The sequence below is a fragment of the Musca autumnalis genome, unplaced genomic scaffold (assembly GCF_047663935.1).
Source record: "Musca autumnalis isolate F117 unplaced genomic scaffold, ASM4766393v1 scaffold_1, whole genome shotgun sequence".
Taxonomy (NCBI): Eukaryota; Metazoa; Arthropoda; class Insecta; order Diptera; family Muscidae; genus Musca; species Musca autumnalis.
The window spans coordinates 54,147,445-54,153,444 of record NW_027411644.1 but is presented as its reverse complement, the minus strand read 5'-3'; positions in this window follow the sequence as shown (position 1 = coordinate 54,153,444).

Here is a 6,000-nt window from a genome sequence, read left to right as displayed (position 1 = left end):
GGCTATATTCGGGACGGGGCCGACCATGTGATACCCTACACCACTACCCCTGTGCATAAGCCTTTCACTTGGTAAACATTTCTTTTAGGAAATATAAACCGACTACCACCAAAAATAATATGCCTCTTTGTCTCTTCGTGACCATCCGATCAAAATTACGACCTGTAGCTTGATTGCAAAAAAATTGAAGAATTGGATGCATTACCGACTATTGTGGTATCTCCCTTGTTTGACCACCTTCGCCAACCTGCTTTACACCAATGTAAAGTTAATATTTTCTTCTTCCATTGACAGGCTTTGTCGTTGGAATACCCCTACCAGAAGCCAATATATTCACAAAGAATAAAACTTTGAATTTGTCTCCAAATGAGTTTTTCCCCATTCCGACCCCTAAATATTATCCGGCTATCACCAAAATCAATAGGCTTCTTCCTATGTGCGACCCGCATCAATTCCCAAAAAATTCGTGACGATCCGATTAAAATTGCGACCTGTAGCGTGATTACAAACAAATCGGAAAATGGGAAGCATTACCGACTATTGCGATATCTCTGTTGTTTGAGCAGCTACGACAACCTACTTTACATCGTTGTAAAGGTGATATTTTCAACTTTCCTTGCCAGGTTTTGCTTTGGAAATACCTCTTAAAGAAACAGAGATTTTGGCTTTGAAATAAAACGTACACCTTTTCTCCAAATAAGTTTTTGCCCATTCCGACCCTTGAATATTATCCGACCATCATTAGAATCAGTAGGCTTCTTCCTCTGTGGGACCCCCATTAACCCCCAAAATTTCGTGACCATCCGATCAAAATTGCGACCTGTAGCGTGATTACAAAAAAATCGGAAAATGGGATGAATTATCGGCTATTGCCATATCTTTGCTACTTGACCACCTACGACAACCTGCTTTACACCGTTGTAAAGGTGATATTTTCTAGTTTCCTTATCAGGTTTTGCTTTTGATATACCTCTTAAAGAAACAGAGATATTGGCTTTGAAATAAAATGTTGACTTTTCTCCAAATAAGTGTTTGCCCATTCCGACCCCTAAATATTATCCGACCATCACCAAAATCAATATGCTTCTTCATCTGTGAGACCCCCATTAACCCTGAAATTTTCTTGACGATCCGATCAATATTGTGACCTGTAGCGTGATTTCTAAAAAAATAGAAAAATGGGATGTATTACGGACTATTGCGATATCTCCGTTATTTGGTTACCTACGCCGACCTAGTTTGCATCATTGTAAAGACGGGATCTTCTACTTTCATAGTCAGGCTTTGCTTTTGGAAAATTTTCAACCAAAGCTGTGATATTTGTCAATATAATTAAAATCCCAAAAATGAAAATTTGGGTTTTATTTGCGACTATTGTGATATCTTCGTTGTTTGATCACCTACGAGCACCTACTTTACATCATTAGAAAGGTGATATTTTCTACTTTCATTGTCAGGTTTTGCTTTTGGTATACCCCATACAGAAGCTGAGATATTGGTTTTGGAAAAAAACGTTGTCATTTTATCCACCTAAGTTTTTTGCCCTTTCCGACCCCTAAAAATTGTCCGACCATCACCAAAATCAATAGGCTTCTTCCCCTCCGGGACCCTCATCAACATGCAAAATTTCGTGACGATCCGATCAAAATTGCGACCTGTAGCGTGATTACAAGGTTTAGATGGACAGACGGACAGACGGACAGACGGACGGACGGACGGACTGACGGACGGACACACATAGCCAGATCGACTCAGCTCGTCGAGACATTCATTTTGATATATATATATATAAGTATGGGTCTACGACCATTATTTCGATGCGTTACAAACTTTTTGGCCAAAACCAACTTATAATACCCTCCCCACATAGTGGTGTAGGGTATAAAAATCGTGAATTTTTAAAAAAGTGTTGTGTTTTTCAAAAATCGTGGATTTTTTAAGTATACATTTTTTTCAAAATTGTGGATTTTTAAATGAATTTTTATTAAAAACCCGTGAGTTTTTATACCCTACACCACTATGTGGGGAGGGTATTATAAGTTGGTTTTGGCCAAAAAGTTTGTAACGCATCGAAATAATGGTCGTAGACCCATACTTATATATACCAAAATTAATGTCTCGACGAGCTGAGTCGATCTGGCTATGTGTGTCCGTCCGTCCGTCTGTCCGTCTGTCCGTCTGTCCATCTAAACCTTGTAATCACGCTACAGGTCGCAATTTTGATCGGATCGTCACGAAATTTTGGATGTTGATGGGGGTCCCGGAGGGGAAGAAGCCTATTGATTTTGGTGATGGTCGGATAATATTTAGGGGTCGGAATGGGCAAAAAACTTATGTGGATAAAAATACAACGTTTTTTTCCAAAGCGAATATCTCAGCTTCTATACGGGGTATACCAAAAGCAAAACCTGTCAATAAAAGTAGAAAATATCACCTTTCTAATGATGTAAAGTAGGTTCTCGTAGGTGATCAAACAACGAAGATATCACAATAGTCGCAAATAAAACCCAAATTTTCATTTTTGCGATTTTAATTATAATGACGAATATCACAGCTTTGGTTAGGGGACTTTCCAAAGCCTGACTATGACTATGAAAGTAGAAGATCCCATCTTTACAATGATGTAAACTAGGTCGGCGCAGGTGACCAAATAACGGAGATATCGCAATAGTCGGTAATACATCCCATTTTTCCACTTTTTTGAAAATCACGCTACAGGCCGCAATTTTGATCGGATCGTCACGAAATTTTGAGGGTTAATAGGGGTCACACAGATGAAGAAGCCTATTGATTTTGGTGATGGTCGGATAATATTTAGGGGTCTTAATGGGCAAAAAACTTATTTGGGGAAAAAGACAACGTTTTTTTCTTAAGCGAATATCTGGGCTTCAATATGGGGTATACCAAAAGTAGAACATAGCCATGAAAGTAGAAAATATCGCCTTTCTAATGGTGTAAAGAAGGTTCTCGTAGGTGATCAAACAACGAATATATCGCAATTGCCGCTAATAGAACCCAACCTTTTATTTTTGCGATTTTAATAATAATGACGAATATCACAGCTTCGGTTGGGGATCTTCCAAAAACAAAGTCTGACTATGAAAGTAGAAAATCCCATCTTTACAGTGATGAAAAGTAGGTTGGCGTAGGTGGCCACATAACGGAGATATCACAATAGTCGGCAATACATCCCATTTTTTAATCTTTTTGTAATCACGCTACAGGTCGCAATTTTGATCGGATCGTCACGAAATTGTGGGGGCTAATGGGGATCCTACAGAGAAAGAAGCCTAGTGATTTTGGTGATGGTCGGATAATATTCAGGGGTCGGAATGGGCAAAAAACTTATTTGGAGAAAAAGTCAACGTTTTATTTCAAAGCGAATATCTCCGCTTCTGAAAGGGGCATATCAAAAGCAAAACCTGCTAATGAAAGTAGAAATATCACCTTTGCAACGATGTTACGTAGGTTGTCGTAGGTGGTCAAACAACGAAGATATCGCAAAAGCCGCTAATAGAAGACAACTTTTCATTTTTGCGATTTTAATAATAATGACGAATATCACAGCTTTGGTTCGGGACCTTCCAAAAGCAAAGTCTGACAATGAAAGTAAAAAATCCCATCATTACAATGATGTAAAGCAGGTTGGCGTAGGTATCCAAATAACGGAGATATCGCAATAGTCGGTAATACATTCCATTTTTCCACTTTTTTGGAAATCACGCTACAGGTCGCAATTTTAATTGGATCGTCACGAAATTTTGGGTGTTATTGGGGGTCCCACAGAGGAAAAAACCTTTTGATTTTTGATAATGGTCGGATATTATTCAGGGGTCGGAATGTAAAAAAAAAATATTTGGAAAAAAGACCAACGTTTTATTTCAAAGTTAATATCTCCCTTCTGTAGGAGGTATATCGAAAGCAAACCCTGGCAAGGAAAGTAGAAAATATCACCTTTACAAAGATGTGAAGTAAGTTGTCATAGGTGGTCAAACAACAGAGATATCGCAATAGTCGGTAATGCATCCCTCTTTCCATTTTTGTGCAATCACACTACGAAATTTTGATTGGATCCTCACGAAATTTTGGGGGTTGATGGGGGTCTAACAGAGAAAGAAGCCTATTGATGGTTGGCATACATCCCAATTTTCCATTTTTTATTTGGGTTGTACAGTCGATGCACTTAAATGCGTTTCAAAAAAATTGGCCTGTGTTAATGAAGACATTCAGAGCAAAGGCGCCAAGCTATCCCAATTTTAATATTTTGAATTTTATTAGTCAAAAGCTTATGAACAGGGGTAGTGGTGTAGGGTATCACATAGTCGGCCCCGACCCGACTATAGCCTTGGCTCACTTGTTTAAAGATATTTTTATACCCTACACCACTATGTGGGGAGGGTATTATAAGTTGGTTTTGGTCAAAAAGTTTGTAACGCATCGAAATAATGGTCGTAGACCCATACTTATATATACCAAAATGAATGTCTCGACGAGCTGAGTCGATCTGGCTATGTGTGTCCGTCCGTCTGTCCGTCCGTCCGTCCGTCTGTCCGTCTGTCCATCTAAACCTTGTAATCACGCTACAGGTCGCAATTTTAATCGGATCGTCACGAAATTTAGCATGTTGATAGGGGTCCCGGAGGGGAAGAAGCCTATTGATTTTGGTGATGGTCTGATAATATTTAGGGGTCGGAAACGGCAAAAAACTTAGGTGGATAAAAAGACAACGTTTTTTTCCAAAGCGAATATCTCAGCTTCTATATGGGGCATACCAAAAGCAAAACCTGACAATGAAAGTAGAAAATATCACCTTTCTAATGATGTAAAGCAGTTGCTCGTAGGTTATCAAACAACGAAGATATCACAATAGTAGCAAATAAAACCCCAATTTTCATGTTTGCGATTTTAATTATATTGACGAATATCACAGCTTTGGTTGAAAACTTTCCAAAAGCAAAGCCTGACTATGAAAGTAGAAGATCCCGTCTTTACAATGATGCGAACTAGGTCGGCGTAGGTAACCAAATAACGGAGATATCGCAATAGTCGGTAATACATCCCATTTTTCTATTTTTTGGAAATCACGCTACAGGTCGAAATTTTGATCGGATCGTCACGAAAATTTGAGGGTTAATGGGGGTCTCACAGATGAAGAAGCCTATTGATTTTCGTGATGGTCGGATAATAATTAGGGGTCGGAATGGGCAAACACTTATTTCGAGAAAAGTCAACATTTTGTTTTAAAGCCAATATCTCTGTTTCTTTAAGAGGTATATCAAAAGCAAAACCTGGCAAGGAAAGTAGAAAATATCACCTTTACAACGATGTAAAGCAGGTTGTCGTAGGTGGTCAAATAGCAGAGATATGGCAATAGTCGATAATGCATCCCATTTTCCGATTTTTTTGTAATCACGCTACAGGTCGCAATTTTGATCGGATCGTCACGAATTTTTTGGGAATTGATGCGGGTCCCACTGAGGAAGAAGCCTATTTAGTTTGGTGATGGTCGGATAATATTCAGGAGTCGGAATAAGCGAAAAGCTTATGTGGAGAAACGTCAACGTTTTTTTATGCTTCTGGTTGGAGTATTCCAAAAGCAATACCCGTCAATGGAAGAATAAAAGATCTCGTTTATATTGATGCAAAGTATGTTGGCGTACGTGAGCAAACCGAGATATTGCAAAATTCAGTAATATACCCATTTTTTCCATTTTTTGTAATCACGATACAAGTTGGAATTTTGATCGGATAGTGACGAAATATTGGGTGTAGATGGGGGCTCCACAGAGGAAGAAACCTATTGATTTTGGTGATAGTCGGATAATATTTAGGGGTCGGAAAGGGGAAAAACTCATTTGTAGACAAATTCAAAGTTTTATTCTTTGTGAATATATCGGCTTCTAGTAGGGGTATTCCAACGGCAAAGCCTGTCAATGGAAGAAGAAAATATTACCTTCACATTGGTGTAAAGCAGGTTGGCGAAGGTGGTCAAACAAGGGA